At 47.8% G+C, this 20,802-nt stretch overlaps 2 pseudogenes; both read right to left on the reverse strand.

Moving 5' to 3' along the window:
• Window positions 1-9,129: 9,129 nt before the first annotated feature.
• On the reverse strand, window positions 9,130-13,267 carry LOC149351739 (uncharacterized; annotated as a pseudogene).
• A 5,435-nt stretch (window positions 13,268-18,702) lies between these two features.
• LOC149351740 (uncharacterized) lies at window positions 18,703-19,654 on the reverse strand (annotated as a pseudogene).
• Between the last annotated feature and the right edge of the window lie 1,148 nt (window positions 19,655-20,802).

Raw genomic sequence — 20,802 nt, forward strand, 5'->3', positions numbered from 1 at the left:
TTTCCTTTGAATAATTTAACGGCTTGGTTGCAGAACCTAATATTAAAGCAGTTAAAAAATGTAGACGTCTTCATTTTTTAAATGCTCGTCAACAAAAAGCGGAAAGCACGCGTTCAGTTTATATACTTATACGGATTCACGCGTTTTCGGATATGTTATATACTTCTCGGATGCACGCGTTTTCAAAGGGCAACGAACGGCGACGCGCGTGTTCTACGATTCCGAGACGTTTCTTAGGAATGGAACTAGCTTCTAGAGAGAGAGCGAGAGAGAGAGCAAGCCAGAGGTTTGAGAAATTACCTGGCTGGAACTACTGTAAAAGACAAATGCGTGAGACAGACTGATAGGATAGACTTGCCGGCGAATTGAAGAGATAAACGAGCCGCGAAAGGTAAAACGAGAGCCGAGGAGGAGAAGGAAAGTGCGCAGCAGCCAGTGTGTGATTGAGTAGGTATGGGCCACCTGTAAAAAGGAGGAGGGGAGGGAGCGCAGGACGAGGTGTGGGTAACTGAGAAGGGGCAAAAGTGAAGCGATCAGCTGTGGTCTTCGCTGAATGGGCTTGCGCCGTCCCCCAAGAGCCGGTATTAAAGCTGAAGAATGAGAATAACGCAAGCTGCTGGCGCTCCTGTAGAAAAAAAATAGAGATAGAAAGGGCAGAAAGGATGTTCAACAACCACCAGAAGCAAAAGCAAGGAACAGCTTCCCTGCATGTAAAAAAAATAAAGCAGTAAAGAGGAAAAAAGAAAGGAGGCAGATCAAGAAATGATGTTACGAAGACGGCTCGCCACTTTGCCCTTGTCCCGTGGCACAACAAACGCAAACGTGGAAAAAAGAAGAAGAAAAAGAGGCGGGAAAAATGAAAGCACGAGCAACCGCCAACACAGTGTGATGTAAAGGGACGAAGGGCACATAAACAAAGGAGTCACGCGTGCGAGCGTAGACTACGGTCAGAACCAGTCGCGGCGTGCCACGCATAATAGTTGACACGAAAACAGGCAGAGAAGCCTCACTCCGCGTGACGCCGAAAACAAGCACAACAGTGAACGAGGTAAGAGTAGGAAGATAGCACGCGCGGGTGAAACAAGAACCGAGTCGAGGACCCGGCGAGGAACGGGCCGACCGAAAAGGAAACACGTACAAGCAAAGCCGGGCCGAGAACCGGACCAGTGCCGACGATGCGCAAGGCGTGAGCTAGCGCAATCCGTGAGGGCTGGTCAGCCCAACTAGCGGTCGTGATGGTTAAGGCCGCCGCCACCGGGTCTACACCACCGACGCCACTGGACACGGTGGTATGCCGCGCATCTATCGCGCCGGATCGTCGGCCGCTCATTTTCTCCTTCCCCGCTCCGAGCGGCCAGCTCATTCCTTCTTTATTCTGTTCTTCTCCCTGCTCTCCCTCTCGCTTCGTTAGTTAGCTCGAAGGCCATCGGTAGTTCGGAGAAGCCGGCAGCAGCGAAACAGCCCACCGAATAGTTCCGTGTAACGGAGCTCGGCTTTCGCGTGTGCGCCCGTTTGCTGCAGCGTGCGTGCTCCGCGAGCGCAGCGTTGTTGTAAAAGAGGCAGGGAGATGGCTCGCTCTCTGACAACTCAGTTTGTGGACCGGCGGAGTAGAACCTGAAGTTCATGAGACGGATGCACTGTTACGCCGACTGACGTGCACTCAGTACAAGCTTTCCACCGTGGTACTTCCACATAACACGCGGTCTGCCGCTTGCAGGCATACGCTGGAGCTTCTATTGCCCCAATTGGATGCTCGTTCGAAAGTGACTTCCTCCTTGGGTCTAGCTGGCTGCGCGAGAAAGCTGACGGTGGTGCGTGTTCAGGCTTCCTTTTGGAATGCAACTGCAGCAGCGGTCGTGACGCGCCGCAACGAACCGGTTTGCACCCGATGCAGCAACGTGCTCGCTTAGGCCACGAGAGACATTTCACAGTCCACCCTTCAAGCGCCACGCGTTGTTGGGCGAGTTGGTGCACATAGAAATCAGCGAGCTCCATGGGATGAGTATTTGAGACTAACGCAATACTGACGCGCGATCACGAGCCGTGGTTAACGAGCGAATGCTTCGGGAGTAACTGGAGGGCCCGTTGTGATAAAGAACAAAGGCGAAAAGTACGGGCGTGCGAATAGTACTTAATCTAAACCGGATCGAATACAAACAGTTCAGCTAAAAACTGAATTGAATGCGAATCGAATAGTGAGGGAACCGAATCGATTTTTTTTTGTTTTACGTACATTCGCTGCTTTTTCGATTATTCCAAGGACAATCGTGCGAAACTACGAAGCGCCAGCGGCGGCGAAGCGTTACGACGTTACTGATTATGTAGTTATAGCTGCATAAGTAGCATGCAGATATAAGTTTGAAGATGCAACACTGACCTCTATGTGAGACCCGCAACAACTCGGTATATTAACTCTATCATCGTCAAGGTATACGCATGGGAAAAGTACCTCTTGCTGTTGATGACGGAAGGGAGTGAACTAACGCAATACCTAAGTAAATGACCACGGTAGTAGTTACGTATGAGCCATTGCCTCCGAGATCAGGCATAAAGGCCGGGTTCGCTGAACCTGCCTGGGCCTTGTGCCGTCCAATCTCTGAGGCATAGTGTAAGCATTACGAACGCCGGCACGTGAACGGAGCGTGTCGCGGCGCTGAACCCTGCATCCCGCGCATACCTGCGGTAGCGTGGTACGCGACGTATGCGGCCCCTGTTTCTGAAATAGTCGTGCTAGAAAAATACCGTGGGTCTTATTCGAAATTCGTGGCAGCTATTCTCAAGGTATTCGAAACCTTCAGGACTTATTCGATTCGCTTCGAATAATATTTTGACGTTTATAATTGAAATGCATTCGATTCGAAAATTTTCGAATATTTGCACACCTCTTGAAAGCCGCAAAAAAATAAATAAAACAAGTAACACATGCTTGAAAGGCAAAAAAAAAAAATTAACGGTGACTCTTCGGGAGCACTACACGAGACGAACCTGCATTCGCTCACAGAAGTCGTCGTCAAACTAAAGCTGCCACCGGCGGCATCGTTTTGCTTAGCGCTTCTTTTTCTTTATTGCGATATCGTAGCTTAACCTGAAGGGCCAGCGTGTTCGATATGTCATCAAATACTGAAACGTCCATTCTTCTCTATACGCTCCATTCTCCGTAGCTTTTCGGGTGACACGAACGCACGAAGAAAGGATCGATGAAGATTCATTCACTACAAAGAAGTCATTTGCTGTGCGCCGCTATAATACAAATCTACTGCTAACGGCCTCGAAAATACGAGCTTCGTGTCAGGGCCTGCGTCGATCGCGTTCAAATCGTTGAACAAACTACTTTTTTTTTTGTAGGCGATCTTCTGCACCTCCTCCCAACGTAAAGGCGCTGAAAAAAAGAGAGAATGGTTGAAAAGGACTTCCCGCTTAAGAAGGGGTAGATTATATGTGTTGCCATAAATCCGTTGACTATTCCATTCCCCTCATCTAATCATGCCACTGGACGCCTCTTTTTCCTCACTGCGCCGCACGCACAAGACTTTCGATACGCCTACTTTGGGATTTTTCTTTTTAATTTTACACACTAAAACGCCCGCACTATGCAGTGAAGTTTTTCGTGCTTGAAGCTGTCGCGGCAACATTCGCATTACAAGCAGCAGCTTCGAAACCTAGCTCAAAGAACAGGCTGAATTTGCGAGGCGTCGGACAAAGGCATATTAGCAGGCGTTAATTGGCTCAGCCATTGAGTTCGTGCCAACAAGGTGTGGCAAGCACTCACATCAAGGAGGTAGTACGATCGCACTAAACACCAGACCACTAACATCAACATATATACCGACTTCAGCAAAGCCATTCGTAATATACAACGAAGACTACTGGGAACCCACCTACGTGACAATCTAGTGGAATCCTATAACAGCATAGCGGACATTACAATCACTATGCCCGCGAAATGAGCATCCAGATCCCTAATAAAATCCAACATCAGCCACCGCAACATACGAAGAGAAAATAGCGAAATATTACCAGAGCATCAGGGAAAATCGCACAATTTTACCCCAACCTCACCCATCACTGAACACGGAACAAGCACACGTTCTTCGTCTCCTTACGACACTAATGCTCTACAACTTCGGATGGCGTGATGAGAAGTCTAGCTTGGGTGCCTCTCCTCCTTTGCCTCTCAATAAAATTCTTTTCTCTCTCTAAGGCAGACAGAGAACGCATTCTCTACTCATGCAACACTGCCGTTACCTCTCCTTATCTCCCTTATCCTCCCCCTCCTTCCTGGAGTGCTTGGCTTCACTCGGGCTCGGCAGATCGTCACCGGGCCTTGCCGGAGCAAGTGCTCTTCTTCACTGGGCCTTAGTGCTGGCCGAAATAAAGTTTTTTTTCCTCTTCCCCCTCCTCCTACAGAAAGCATAAGCTTAGCCTCGAAAGAAGAGCCAGTACTCCTAAGTAGGGGTGTACGAATAATAATTTTTCGAAACCGAATCGAACACGAGGAGTCTAGCTCGGGTACCGAAACCAATGCGAATCTAATAATGAAAGAAATAATTAGACAATATTCATACAAAACTAATATTCATGGAAAACCGCGAAAAACTTTCGGGAACGTCATACCTCGTGGACAAGTCCACCTTTCTTGGAGATCATTTTTTATTGAGGAAGCAACTGTGGAGCACTGTAAGATGCTAGTGTCAACATATTTTTGGGAATGGTATAATCTTTTATGCGTACAAAATTCTTGCTTTTCCTGAGCTCGTACCCGGTACTCAACAGTGCCGTAGAAACCCAAAGGAGTGCCTTTTGACAATAAACAGCAGAAAACGACAACCGTTTAGTGGAGTAATCTGCGCATATGTGGACTGTTAGGGGGCCATCTCACGATATGCAAAAAAAAAGCGTTCATAAACAACTTCCCGGTAAACATTGCACTTATCCAGAATTTCAGGCTATCGTTACAGCAGTAGCTTTAGAAAGACTGAACAAACATCTTCATTCTAACGCATGCAGAAGGAAGACAGTATTTTCACACCGTGATCTTCATTTCATGTGCTTTGGAAAATTACCGCTTGCTATTGACGACGACGGCGAACAGCCTAACGCCACATCTCAGTGGACGAGCGGGCCGAGAGTTGTGAGCCATGGCATCGACATCAAGCATAAATGTAGAGTTTACTAAACTTGGCCGCACCCAGCCGCGTCGACTAGTTTTGGAAGCCACATGCTTTGAGCACCACGAAAGCCGCCACACGAATTGAAGCATCGCGGTGACGAACGCGCGGATCAGTCGTAGCAGCATGCTGTGCAACGTGGCCCTGTTTTTGAAACAGCTGCCGAAGAAAACTGCAGCGTTCCCGATTGTGTTCTTGTGTCTGTTATTCAAGATCCATTCAAGAACTTGAGGTCGTATTCGATTCATTTCGAATAATTTTGAATGTGCACTATTTGATTCGTTCAACGAACCGAATAGGAAGATATTAGATTGGATGTTCGAAAAAAGTACGAGGAACTTTAGCGGCTAAAGTGGTGAAAGGCGAAAGCCTGAGTGCTGCATTCTGCTACGCGATTGTTCACTTCACATTCTGTTGGTGCACAAATTAACTGCCAATTAATGACGATTAAGCTTCGCCTTTAGGAGTGGAACGCGACAGCGTGTTGTAGTGCTGCCACGGAGTGCAAGGAACGCCACCACCCGTTCGACGCGATGCGTTGCCCTTTGAACGCAACGCTTTTTGAGGAAAGGAAATGGGGCTGTAATTCTCTGTCATCTCGGTGTACACCTGAGCCGCACGGTACAGGAAGGGAGGAAGTGTGAGTGAAAGAAGAGGGGCCGTAATGAAGAAAATGAAAATTGTATTTGAGGAAAGGAAATTACGCATTAGCTGTCTCACATATCTCAGTAGACACTAGTCGAAAATTGTATTCGAGGAAAGGAAGTTGCGCAGTAACTGTCTCACATATTTCGGTGGACACCCATCAAGATTCGCGCGCGGTGACGTCACGACAATTTGGAGCAATCTGAAACGCGGACAAATATGCGTTGCTCGTCGGTAAATTGGTTTCTGAGGAAAGGAAATGTATCTGTCTCTCATATCTCGGTGGACACCTAAACCTCGCCATAACGGGAAGGGAGGAAGATGGGAGTGAACGAAGGCACCGTATTCACTAGACGCACCTTTGTTCATTCTAAACCATCGAGCTGGCATGGCGGAGTGGTAGCGTGCTCAACTCGCACGCCGGAGACCGGGGTTCGATTCCCAAGCTTAACAAATTTCTTACTCGGCTTTATTTATCTGGTCTGACTAGAAAGGTTAATTAGACTGACTGGTTAAGTAAGCAATTAATTAAACTCAGTTAAACTTACTTGGAGCATCACTATACGATCCCTTTAATTGGTTGCATGGTTAGTAGGCAAAGTACAATTGGCCCCATTTGAAATTCGCGCACTTTGACGTCACGACTGTTTCGACCAATTGAAAAACGTGACATTTCTGTCGACAGCTCCTGCTTACAACGATGAGGCATTAAAGGCTTCCGCCTTAGAATTTCGAATATTCGCACACCGCTATTCCTAAGAGAAGTTGTTCCTGAAGGCATCACCAACCAGCTTATATAGTTGAGTGTCTATATAGTTAATGAGCTAACAATCTCGTCCAGTTAACACCACTACAAAAAAAATATTCCCGTACGCCTCCATTCGCTTTTATGGCTGCCACCTTGTTTCGTAATTATAACCTAATCAGCCGCTCATTCTCTTAACCTTGCCTGCTCAGTAGAATAGCGAGGCTCTCTGTTCTAGCAGTAGTGATATAGGTAGCATTGGAGGGTTCTCGTACAGCTGATGCTTTCCCCATTAGACCACGCCCTACGTGGCACTTGAGCTTCACCAGCACGGACTACGTCCACCATTCTCACCTGGAGTGGCGCTGGTGAACAATCGGAACTTCATGCTAAACGTAACATGAAGACTTTTGAAACAAGGTGGCCAGACAGCCGCCGCCGTAGTTCACTTGGCTAGAGTATTGCCCGAGACATGCGGAAGACTTGGATTTTAGTAGCACCAGCGGTTGCGTTTTATCTTTCTGTAGCACACACGGAATAAGGATGATTACCAATAATTGTTTCTACCCTGTACTTAACACGACTACGAGTAAGTTCAGTATGAAATTAATAAGTATGCCTTCTTCAGTGTAACTGACTGATGACGTCGTTCATGAATATACGCTTGGCTTAGGATAGCCTGAACACGAGGCAAAATAAAGCTACTGCTGAACTGACTTTCCCCTTAGCAGCCAATTTTCCATGCATGGTCGAATAAACCTCAGAAAAAAGCGATTAAGAAAACTGCAATCTTTCTGTCCTGTTGTTAAGAACAGGTGTGGGCATGATGTGTCCTTCAAGTGTTCACTTGGCTGCTGGACGACCGCCGCCTTCAGTCTCTTGCCTTATTCGTGCTGAGCAGCTTCGCTTTCCCTGGCTGCTTTCGCTGCCTGATGCTCCACAGCATTCGCCCATTTTTCTTCAGACTGCGCCGAGTTTGGTGGCCATGGCAGTCTTCGATACACCAGCGCCCTCTCCAGCTCCAGTGTCTAGCCCACGAAGAATTCCCAGTACAGAAGACCCCTTCTAGTCTACTCATCCAGCTCCATTCTAAGGCCGCAGCACAACCATACACGTGTATGTGAATTGAATGTGGTAGAACTAACCCAAGACTGAAAGGATGACCTGTGCCCTTTCCCTTTATGTTAGCGCGGAAGCCGTCACCACTTGTAGTTGCACGCATCAACTACAAGCGCACAGATTGTCACTGCGCAAATTGAGTCACTTGGCAGCTGTTCGCCAGATGCAGCACGTGGCAGCATTAACATTATTCACAAATCTTTTATAAGTCACGTGAGTACAGGCATTATTGCAGTAGCACACAGAAAAGAAGAAACCAAGGAAGAGAAAAGAACACGAACGAGACTGACACTCGCTTCTTGCCCAGCACTTTCAAGAGCGTCAAAGTCCCAAGCGCGTTTTAAGGGCAAACGAAGAGCTGAAATATAACAGGAGGAGACAAAATAATTGAAAATGCCTCTTTGTCCTATGCTCCACCCGCACGACATACTGACCGCGTACTGCACGGGCATCGGGCGCTGCTTCCGGTGCTGCTCGCTGTGCTTCGTGGGGAGGGTCATCAATGCACTGCTAGAAGCAGCAGCCTCCGCAGCTGACTGACCCCTCCCTTCATGCATATGGCACTAGCTACTAGTGGTTTCTTTGAGGCAGAAGTCCGGGTGGACGCAGTTTTCGTCAAGCGTCGTCACTTTTGAACGGTGCCCACTCATGAGCCAGACAGAGAAGACACTGACAATGCTGGTGGGTAGCCGTTGCCGAGCCAATGGGGAGTTCTTCCAAGGTGCAGCGTTTAGTTGTCGACAACCCCAAAACCACGTAGCAGTATACTACAAGGGCGACCGTGCTCACCGCCAACCACAGCGCCGAAACCAAGGTGGAACCCCGTCGGTGTGGCTGAGAGTAAGAGCGGCTCCCGTGATACACCGTGAGGAATCACGGCAGCGGCACTAGTCCTCCTGATGCCCGCTCACGTGCCGCTGAGGTAGGCCTCCCGGATATATTACACGCATCCGGTAGACGCGGGTCACTCGGATCACAACCCTCTCAGCGTCCTTTCGACCAAAACCCAGGCCGGAGACCCACTGGCTGCATATGTGATGAACAGCGGGAAGAGCGAGGCCATCTCGAGGGCCAGACGCTTGGCGGTCTGGCTCACGGTGTTAAATTCGTCTGGCTTAGGCGGTAATTGCTGTCCACAAAAAACACTCTGGGTGCAGTGAAGGAAAAAACGTCCATGGCCCGGACTAGTACCGGAAGCGGCGCCTGGATGTGGGCACTCGAAAAAGCAGGTCGAACATGCCGGCAGGAAGCGAGGTTGACGGCGCTGTGTTTCTGAGCAACAAAAAGAAAGCGAGTGAAATATCCAACCCGCCGGCAAACTCGGTCATGAAGAGCACGACCGATATGTACACAGCAGCCGGCAGCCAACACTGTCAGCAGTGTTGCCCGTCACTGGTCACCCCACCAAGCTGGCTATGGGGTAGGCAAACTCTGCAGTTCGCCTACTACCCATCACTCCACCAGCTGGTTGAGGCGGCCAAAAACGAGGTTCCATTCACTGACTGCGTTGGAGCCGCGAAGTCCCGGTTTAAGTTTCGAGGCGGCGGAGGTCACGACGCAGCCGTAGGAAACAGCAGGAACCGTGGCCTTGCACGGCGTGCAGTCACTGTTCGGGCCGTCGCCTTCCGGGAGCAGGACCGACCGCATCCATTCGGCAGCATACATGTTGGCGTAAGGTGCTGGCCCGTGGTCCATGAATAGTGCGCTACCCTGCAAATACCAGATTCGCGAGCTTCAAATGCGGATGGAATGCATACGCCAGGTAGCGCTACGAACACGGCACGCATAGAAAGGACTTGCAAAACTGAACAGCGATCTTTACTGACGATAGACAGAATATGATGCTGGAGCAGCACTCCTTGAACAGGTAGGACTCCTTGAACAGGCGGTAGTAGCTCGCGATGCAAAAGACGTGGGCATTATGGATGGTCAAAGCCTCGCATTGCAAGCGCTACTATAAAAATAACTAGTTTTGCTAAATGAAGACGTCATATTCGCACTTTTTCTGCTATCAAGCCATATTCTGCTATCAAGAGTAATAACAAATGTGGTAATTCCTGCCGTGGAGGATGTAGGTCTGCGTTGCGTGCGATTCTGTCGATCTATAATTTCTACAGAGTGTGATGCCGCGAATTACATGCGATTACTGGCTGTAAATTCAATGGTTAATAGGCATAAACAAATTTGGGACTGTTCGTGGCTGTGTGAATATTTCAGCAAGAAATCAGTTTCGGAGAGAGAGCTTTTTAAGATGACTGCAGGATTAATGCGAAAAAATCAGAACGTACAAGAGACAACTGACTACAGGAACTCTTGTGTAGAGTCTCCTCTTCCTTTGCGCTTATTATTTAGTAACAGAATTACAACCAGCCACACTTCAAGCGGTGACGAGTTTTTAGATACCCTTGTTGTTTAGCTAGTTGGTGAGCCATGATCTCAGATGAACCAGCGCAAAATTACAACAGGCAGGTCGTCCTCCTAAATTCCGTTGTCCGTTGTCCTTCTGCGCTGCTTCTTTTGAGAGCTTTTAGACGTTCTTCTGAGAGCTTTTAGATTTTCTTATTTTTTCTATTAGTCTCGAGGATTAAAGACAGTCTTTGGAAAGGAAGTCATGGTTATTTACCTGAAATATAGCCTGTTTAGCCAGCAGGTCGTATTCCCAGGCGGTGCAGGGCTCGACGCGGCCGCAACCAACTGCAGGAGCAGCGGGCTCACGCAGTGCACGGTGATTGCACGAACCGTAGCCTTCGAACAGCACAGCCAACCCTTTCCATTCGGCAGCATTCATGTCGTCAAAGGTTGGTGGCCAGTGGTCCATGAATAGTGCGCTACCCTGCGATGACCAGATCATAAGATGCAAATGCAGGAGACCTCCATGCAGCGGCAGGTGCCAGGAACATGGGGAACCATGACGGCAAAAGTGTCCTGTGAAATTAAGCACGATATTTGTTGACAAAGACGTCTGGAAGGTAGATCAGCGCTCCGTGCACTGCATAATCCCTGGCTGTAATAGTTCGCAATGTAAAAGATGAAGGAATGTACCTCTAGCATAATACTGTGCCTCAGACTGCAAGCGCTACTGAGCAGACGATCACGCCGATTAAAGGAAGAGGTCAGCTATAGCTTACGACACAGATCTGGCGTAATTAAAACCTCTATCGTAAAGTTTTAATACTGGTGTTATTTAGTTAACAAGGTGCTGTGATCTACGGCGGCTCGACACTGCCTACACAGGGCACTGCGACGTATGCAACAGGCGTAGCTCGTTGGCTGCCCACTCTCTCGCGACCTGACACTGTGATTACCTCGACAAGTGCAGCGGTTCACTTTCATTAACCTTACCACAAAACCTCGTCTTTCTGCAAGGAATGGATGGTTTGGATAAATAAGCATCGACTCCCATCTCACTCTTCACATATCACGTCCCATCTTACTCGCATTCTTGGCCCACATCTGATCCTGTCACTTGGCTTACCCTGAGGCGTGCTGCTACTTGGTTATTAAAACCACCAACAAGCCGAGTTCTCCCATCTTCACAACATTTATGCAGCGGTGTGATTTTTCAAGGTTTTTCCATGCGCTTAGGGCATCCATTGAATTCGAGCGCAGTGCCATGGCACTTTACATTCTCTCAAAAGTATGTGTATTGTCTAGGTTATAAGCTAAGCACAGGCTCACAAGGACCGCGGGTTCAAGCTTCGCGCGAGCCGAAGGGTTCCGGACAGGCCGTCGACGCGAGCGCCCTGGCGCACCGTTGCGGCGTGCACTCAGTCTCCGCAGGGAGGAGAGCAGCTGGCCGCAATGAAACAGGCCTCTAATTCCAAGAATAAGACGTTTATTGATGTGTTACTCGTGCGACGCTAAATATTTCCGAATCACCCCGTCTCGGGACGCGCAGGAAGAACAAGCTTAGCAGCGTGCTTCAGGAATGATGGTGTAACCTCGTTCTTCCGGCGTGTCCCGGGACGGGGTGATTCGGAAATATTAAGCTTCGCATGCGCAACACCTCAATAAACGTCTTATTCCTGAAAATAAGAGCCCTGTTTCACTGCCGCCAGCCGCTCTCCTTCCTGCGGAGACTGAGTGCATGCATCTACGCTTGACCGGAACCCTTCGGTTCGCGCGAAACTTGAATCCAATCTAGACAATAGACACACTTTTGGGAGAATGCAGACTGTCATGGCACTTCGATCGCATTCAAGGTATGTAGCGCACTGAAAAACCTTGCGAAATCACCGCACAGCATAAAGAACCTGGCTTGTTGGTGGTTTCCATAACCAGGGAGCAGCACACCAGAGGGTCAAAACCTATTCCCAATGCTAAGGACACTGCACGCGAGCCTCGTATCTTCAGGCGAATCGTTTTAAGGGAACACAAGCTGATATAAGCTAGGGTTTAAAAGCGAACGTGACTATGCCATGTCGAATGCTTGGCTGTGCAGTGACCAGCGGGTTGACTTGCTTAGAAAGTGCATGGAAATCTTGCGCCATCACGATATTTGAGGCATTTGAGATGATATTTCAGACAGCGATGACAAGTTTCTTTCAAGGAACGCCGAAGGAGTCTCAGATAAACTAATTCAAGGCTTACTGCTGCCATTTCATAGCACATATGACTGTTCCTGCCACCCGATGTGTTTTCATGAAAATTGCAACATACCTCAATATATCCGCCCTAAAGATCTATGTGAAAGTGCCCATCGAACTGTAGCGGGGCGAAAATAGCGGATTGGGTATACGTCGTGCCACTCACGCCCTCTCGCACTCAGTATGACTGGGAATGCACAAGATGTGGCCAGAGCTTCCTTCACAATGTAGTGCGAGCCGGGTGGTGTTGAAGAATTGCGCATCGAGCTGTGATTTTGAGAGGTGACGCTTTTGCAGTATGCACCATAGGGCATTCAAGTCCCGTGAAGCGCAAACCACAGTACAGCTGTATAGCTGTATAGCTGTATAGCTGAAAGCTGTACAGCTTTCCTTTGTAGCCGTATGGCTCTGCTCGGGTGGATGTCAATGAGTAATTACTCCCTTATTACAGACCACAGTAAAGTCGCTTCCGGCACGTCGCATGTCATACTGAGCGCGCCATACACATTCACGTATAAGAGCTGTCGTACAGCATATTCTGACCACTGGCTTTACATTCACGAATGTAAAGTTCGACGGAATAATTCCCCACGTCTTTTTTTTCTCTCAGTATTTCTTGATTTCTTGTGGACAGCAGCATGCAAGGAATTGACGCAGAAGATCGGCCGCGATAATCCTTCCGCACCTTCTCGATGAAACTACTAGGCGCTACGATGGCTGCGGAGGCACCTTATCGTGGGCCTGGCGTACGCCTCTACACAACGTTACCTTGAAGCTCGCGACGTGGATGGCGAAGTCGGTGCGTGCCATGAGGGTGCTCACGAAGGGACCAGCTGGGAGCGGCCGTGGTCGCCGAACGGCCCCTCGACGAAGCACTCCTCCGCGTCCACCAGCTGGTGCGGCCCCTGACCCTTGCCCGCGATACCAGCTGACTCCAACAACGCGAGCGCCTGGGTCTGTAAGGTTCTGAGCGAACGGAGGATGCCTCGACTGGAAAAGAACATCCTCCTTGGTGGGCTGCGCATTCTGAAGTGCTGACGCTTCTTCATCTGCGCGAGAGCGCGGCGTCAGGGGGCCATGTGACGTTTAACGCACCGCTGCTCTTCTTCGTCGTCATCCCTTTCCTCCCGCTGGTATCGGCCATTATTTCTACGAGCAGGCAGTGTGGGCGCCCGAACCGGGGTCAGTGTCTTTCTCGTATTCATTTGGTTTCGGCACTGTTCTGTCCCTTAGACTCCCAACTTCATTGATGCCTGGCCGCACACGCGCTAAAGCGAACTACTGGCATTGATTGACACCCTTCCGATGGGCAAAGCCCTTGTGACGAAAAGTGCACATGCAAGCCCCACTGATCGCGACAGACTACTTTCACAATACCGAAAAGGAGTTGTGCCTTCTGGAATGCCTCTATGCCGTCTTACTGAGGTACCCACAGAAATTATCGGAACACGGAGGACACGAAAAAGCTCCTTTGTCTCGCCGCCTGGCGACGACGGTTGCCACGGATGGATGCATCGATCGTGCAGTTTGCGTATTGGGAAGCGCGTAGCAGCCTTAGCTTCGTGGCTGCATGCTGAAGCAGCGTGGAAATCAATTTTTTTTTGTGGTTTGAATGTTCCGCGAAAACTTCAAGTGTCACATCCGTCCTCTCCTCGGAGCAGCCGATGCACTCTTTTCTACACAACCGACCTTTGCGCTGAATTCGGCACAAGAATTACGAGGTCTGTTAGAAAAGTATCGACCTTTAGCTGAAGAAAAAAATCTGGCATAACTGGAGTGTTAGAAACCTAATAACCTTCAAAGTAGTCTCCTTGGGGCTCCATATACATCTCCCCGCGGTGCTGCCATTGTTGGAAGTATTCCGAAAAGGTCCTTTTCGGAATGGAATTTAGCTCTGCTGTCGTTGCAGTCATAATGTCCTTTCTTTTCTGAAATCGCGCTCCTTTCGATGACCTCTTGATTTTGGTAAACATCCAGAAGTCGTAGGGGGACATATCAGGAGAGTAAGGAGCCTGAGTCTGGTTTTTCGCCAGAAAAGTCTGAATCAAATGCGAGGAATGTGCAGGAGCAATGCCGCGAGTGTTGCGCCAATTTCTTGTTGACCTCAATTCCGGTCTCTTGCGCCGCACAGCACCACGTAGGCGATGGAGGACATCCCTGTAGTACTGTTTAGTCATCCTTTGACCCTGTGGGGTGCCTACTCGTGGTGTGCCACACAGAGGGAGTCAAAAAAGCAGTCAGCATCACTTTGACATTGCTGCGCACTTGGCGGGCCTTCTTTGGTCTTGGTGACGTGGAATGCGTCCTCTGTGACGACTGGGATTTGGTTTCCGGGTCGTACCCGTACACCCAAGACTCGTCACTAGTGATTACGGCGTCGGTGAAGTAAGGGTAACTGTTTGTGGAATCCAGCATCTCCTGTGAGACTTCCACACGAAGCTGCTTTTTCTCCACCGTCAGCAGCTTCGGCACGAATTTCGCCGCAACTCTCTCCATGGCCAAATCTTCGATGATAATGGAATGTGCAGAAAAATTGCTGATGTCCACCTCTTCCGCAATTTCTCGGATAGTCACACAACAGTCCCGCATCACCACAGCGTTCACTTCGGCAATTACCTGGTCATTTCGGAATGTTGATGGCCGACCGGACGTTGGCTCTCTCTCCACGGATGTGCGGCCGTCTTTAAACCAGTTGCACCACTGCTTAATCTGTGTGCTGCTCATAGCATCGTCACCGAAAGCCGTCTGAACATTTCGAATGATTTCCACTTGGCTATCGCCAAGTTTGTGGCAAAATTTGAGGTAGTAGCGCTGCTCCTCTCGCTCCGCCATTTTCCTTGCAACAAAAAACCGACGAGAGCACTGCGCACTGCCTCACTCAAACGCTGCTTCCCAGCGACTGACGCTGTCGGCAGGCGGGAAAAAATTCGTGCATGCGCACGAGGATTCAAGGTCGGCTGCTGTAAGCGCGCTTGTTTCATATCCATCAGGTGTTCGCAAAAAAAAAAAAATAAAGTCGGATATTTTTCTAACAGACCTCGTAGGTCTAATGTCGCGATCGTTGCACCAGTAGTTTCTTGAAAAATTCGTGCGGAGAACACAAGCTAAATACGAACTTCGTGTCTGGGGCTCCATCGATAGCGTTCAAATCGTTGGACAATCTACTTGTTTGTAGGCGATCTGCTGCACCTTCTCCCAACGTCAAGAGGCTGAAAAAAGAGAATGGGTGAAAATGACTTCCCTCTTAAGTCGGAGGTAGGTTATGTGTTATCATAAATTCGTTGTCTTTTCGATGCCCCTCATCTAACAGGTCGTGGGTTCGGATCCCACCGGCGGCATGTGGTTGTTTTTTCTTCTGCTTTTCTAATAAATTAGCTTTAAGCGATAACATTTTCGGTAATATTCTAAATTGATCAACACCACAAAACAAATAAATAAATTTAAAAAAAATTCCCCTGTGCCCCTTGGTTTCTGTGGTTGTTGGCTTCTTTCATGCCACTGCACAGTTATTTTTCCTCATTGCAGCAGGCACAAGACTTTCGATGCGGCTGCTTTTGGGTTTTTGAATTTTACATTTCATTTCATTTCATTTCATTTTATTACCTTAAAGGCCCCTTAAAAGGGGTGTTACATAAGGGGTGGCAAGAGTAAAAGCACAAATTCACAATGAAAGGAAAATTTCTACGTTATCAGTGAAAAGACTTGGGCAAGTGATGATGGCAACGTTGTTCGGAAGGCCGTTCCAGTCTGCGGCTGCACGAGGAAAGAAGGAATTAGAAAAAGTGACGGTGCGTGATCGTGGACGGGCAACTTGTAGACGATGGCTGGTGCGGTGAGATATGCGTGCGGGTGGAAGAATATAAGGTGCGATGTGCATAGGGCTGTGGAAGAATTTGTGAAATAAAGACATGCTGGCAATGCGACGGCGGAGTGATAAGGGTGATAATCCGGATGCTGTTTTTAAGGACGAAACACTGATGTCATAAGAGTAGGATGAATGAATGAAACGAGCTGCGCGATTCTGAACAGATTCGAGGGCATTGATGAGATATGCTTGATGAGGATTCCAGATGGGCGATGCAAATTCTAGTTTGGACCTGACTAATGACTTGTAAGCTAATAACTTGACATGATGGGGAGCATGATGAAGATGGCGCTTTAGGAAACCTAATGTCTTGTTTGCTGACGATATTATATTAGTAACATGCAGGCTCCAAGAAAGATCGCTAGAGATAGTTATGCCTAGATACTTGTATGATTGAACTAGTTGTACGGGAACTTCAGATATTACGTAAGAGAAGGTTAAAGGATTACGGCGACGGCTAATGGACAAAAGATTACACTTACGTGGGTTAAGTTCCATTAGCCATTTATTACACCACTCCTGAACGGCATTAAGATCATTTTGAAGAGAAGATTGGTCAGCGGTGGTAAGAATAGCACGATAAAGTACACAGTCGTCAGCGAACATGCGTATGTTAGATGTTACATCTGAAGGCAGATCATTAATGTATATAAGAAACAGTAGTGGGTCAAGCACAGATCCCTGTGGGACGCCCGACGTTACTGGGAGTGAGTTAGAGTTGTTATTGTTAACGGAGACAAACTGCGAACGATTAGTCAAAAATTCTTCGATCCACTTCAAAATATGGGGGTGCAAATTTAATCGAGAAAGTTTTATCAGCAGGCGTTTATGGGGTACTTTATCAAATGCTTTGGCGAAATCTAGAAAAATGATATCAATCTGTAGATTAGAATCAAGGTTAGCATGCAGGTCATGAATGAATGTGGCAAGTTGGGTCTCGCAGGAGTAACCCCGGCGAAATCCGTGCTGAGCAGAATGGAAGAAGTTATTCGAATCAAGGAATGCCATGATGTGGGTATAGATGACGTGTTCCATGATTTTGCAGGGAATACTAGTTAGAGAGATGGGGCGGTAATTAAGCGGCGAGTTCTTGTTACCTGATTTGTAGACTGGAACGACCTTCCTTTTTTCCAGTCTATGGGCAGTTGACCTGTGAAGAGTGACTGAGCGAATAACAAGCACAACAGAGATGAACATATATCTTTGGTATTAATCAGTATTTTAGCGTTGATATTGTCAATTCCAGCAGAGGATGATATTTTAATGTTTTCTATTAGTGACAAAATTCCTGCCGAAGAAAATATAAGAGGAGGCATAGTATCTTGAATAATTGGGGGGTTTGGAGGAAATGTCGGCTCTGTTTCATTAGTAAACACGGATGAAAAGGCTGTGTTGAACATGTTGGCGCATTCAGTTTCAGAGACATTTGCACCCGAAGCATCAGTGAGGGAAACAGTGCGTGTGTGCTGGGGGTTAATGACTTGCCAGAACCTACGGGGGTTAGTTGACAACATTTTAGGCAGATCGGAGTTAAAAAAGGTGCGTTTGGCTTCACGAATACTTGATAAATAAGTTTTTTCGGCTGCATAATATTTGTTCCAAGCATTCTGACTAGGAAGCAACTTGGCTGATCGGAAAAGACGCTTCTTTTTATTTTCGAGACGTTTGAGTGTGTTTGTGAACCATGGGTTTTGAGGGTTATTTCGTATATTTATGTTTGGAATAAACCTGTCGACCAAATCTTCGATTTTTCTCTTAAACAAGGACCAGTTATCATGGATGGATCTTTGATGAAAGCTGGATTGAAATACTGGTAAAAATGCGCGAAGTTCATTATTTATTGCTGTGTAGTTTCCTTTATCGTACAGTCGGATAGTTCGTTTAGAAGTTACGCGTAAGGACGGTTTAATCGTGAAGCCGGCATGTATGGCGTGGTGATCGCTGACGCCTGGTAGATACGTGACGGAATGAACGCATTCAGGATTATCCGTTAATATTAGGTCCAGGATATTAGCGCAGTCTTCAGTTACACGGGTTGGTTCGGATATAGTTTGAACGAGGTTAAAATTAAGGCAGACGTCTAGAAATTCATTAGCATCCTTATTACCTGTAGCGGTTAGATTATGCCAGTCAATGCTCGGAAAATTGAAATCTCCGAATAGGAGAGTGCAGGTGTTAGGGTGCTTAGCTTTAATTTCATTTAATGCGTTATTAAGTTTTCGAGGGAAGTCTGGGTAGCTAGGAGACCTGTAGCAAACGCCAATCACAACTGATTTAGGTGAAGCATGGCATAAAACCCATAATATTTCTATATCTGATGAAAGGTGAACAGCTGAGCATGATAGATTCCGAGCGGTTGCAATCAGTACCCCCCCTCCCCTTCGGTCTGGGCGATCTTTGCGAAAAACACTGAAATTAGGCAAGTCAGCAAGGACTTCACTATCAGGAATATCACTGTTTAGCCACGTTTCCGTCAATACTAGTATGTTGCTAGCAGATGAAGTGACAATATGGGAAATAATGTCGCGCTTTGACATGAAACTCCGCACGTTAGTAAGGATCGCTGACAATGAAAGTGCTTCTTGCTGGGCATGCTTCGAACGATCTGTCGATAGGTGCTGGGATGGTTGCTATTTCACTTCTTTTACTGTTTGTGATGATTCATCGAATATGTAGCGTTTGGGACCAATGTGTAATGTTTTGAAGCGCAAAGAGAACTTATCGGATACTGATCTGGCAAAGGTTACAAGATGTTTGCGGGCGTTACGAACGGGAAGGGAGAAGTCTTCGCCAATACTGTAGTTGGTGCCTTTAAGCTTAGTTCCTAAAGAAAGGATGCTTTCTTTAGTTTTCGATGAGGTGAATTTAACGATGATTGGCCTGGTGCGATCAGTTGAGTGGCGCCCGAGGCGGTGAGCACGCTCGATTAGATTGGGTTCGATGGCAAAATCTAGTTGAGTGGAGCAATGACGAATGACTGTTTCTTCCGAGTCTGCATACGTTTCAGTGGGGTTAGTGTCAGGAATATTGTAAAATATGAGATTGTTACGGCGAGAGCGATTTTCTGCATCGTCCATACGTGCTTCAAGTTTGTCGATCTTGCAGGTAAGTTTGGTGTTTAAAGTTTTCAGGGCGTCTATCTCAGAATGAATAGTGGAAATTGTGGCGTAGTGTGATTCCAGGGTGTTCATGCGCTTGTTTAAGTCGGTCAAGGTTGTTTCGGTAGTTTTAGTTGATCTTTAATGTCCTGTAGATCGGAAATTAATGTAGCTTGCCCGGTAGTTAGTTTCTGGAGCTCGGAAAGTATGCAATCGTAACGGTCGGGGCCTAGGTTAGATTCGACATCGCCTGACAATAGTAAAAGAAAACGGAGAACACGTGAACACTCGGCAACAATACTACAGCAGCACTGAGGGCTCGGCAGCTGCATTAAAAAGTAGTTACTGGTTTTTTTAGCAAATAGGGAAAACTTGTTACTAACCTGCATTGCGAAAAGCAGAGGATTAGTAGTCTGCGTTGACACACAGCTACCGAGCCCACAGAGCGGCGGCGATGACAGCATGGGCTTTATATGTCTGATAAAATTATCAGATGTTGATGTTCCTGGCGATGGGGCTGGCCACTGTTGGTCCGGGATGACGTACTCTGGCGGCGATGAGGGCAGTTGATGGGGTAGCAATGGTGATGGGGCAGGCGGATGAAAATAATCTTTTTCATGATACTTCACGGCGGCCGTAGACACTGATGAACAGGAGGCAGACGGTAGAGCGGCGAAAAGCAGTTTCAGGGCGAGGGTAAACACCTGCATTGCGAAAAGCAGAGGATTAGTAGTCTGCGTTGACACACAGCTACCGAGCCCACCCTAAAATACTAAAACACCCGCGCTATCCAGCGAAGTTTTTTGTGCTTCTCACTGTCGCGGTAACATTCGAATAACAGGCAGCAGCTTTGAAACATAGCTCGAAAAACGTGCGAGGTTTGCGAGGTGTCCGGCAAAGGCAAATCAGCAGCAGTAAATTGGCTCAGCGATTTAATCCGTGATCACATGGTGTGGCAAGAACCCACATCACGGAGGCAGCGCTATCGCAATAAACACCAGACCACTAACATCAACATGTTTATTGACTAAAGCAAATCAATCCGCAATATACAACGCAGACTACTGGGAACCCAGCTACCTGACAATCTAGTGGAACCCTATGACAGCAATCCGAACATTACAGTCATTCTACGTTGGATGCCTGGCCTTGCTGGGATAGAGGGAAATAAATTGCTTCATCAACGGGCCTTGAAACCATTTTCCGGCGCCTTCGATCCCTTTGTAATATTCATCTTCAGTGGAAGACACCGCAACACACAAAGAGAAAATAGCTGAACACTGCCAGAGCATCAGGGAAAATCCCGCAATTCTACCACATCCTTTTCCTCACTAAACACAGAACAACCACACGTCCTTCTCCTCACTCCATTATTGCTCTAACACTTCGGATGGCTGACACAGCTCACTGTTTCAGCTGTCCAGAGATCAATGCAGACAAAGAAGACATTCCCTACTCATGTAACGCTGTCATTAGCTGTCGTTATTTCCCTTACCCTCCCCATCCTTCCTGGAGTGCTTAGCTTCACTCGGGCTCTTCACATCATCACCGGGTCATGGCGGAGCAAGTGCTCTTC

This window comes from Amblyomma mixtum, chromosome 3 (assembly GCF_055824585.1).
Source record: "Amblyomma mixtum isolate Tamu chromosome 3, ASM5582458v1, whole genome shotgun sequence".
In the NCBI taxonomy this organism is placed as follows: Eukaryota; Metazoa; Arthropoda; class Arachnida; order Ixodida; family Ixodidae; genus Amblyomma; species Amblyomma mixtum.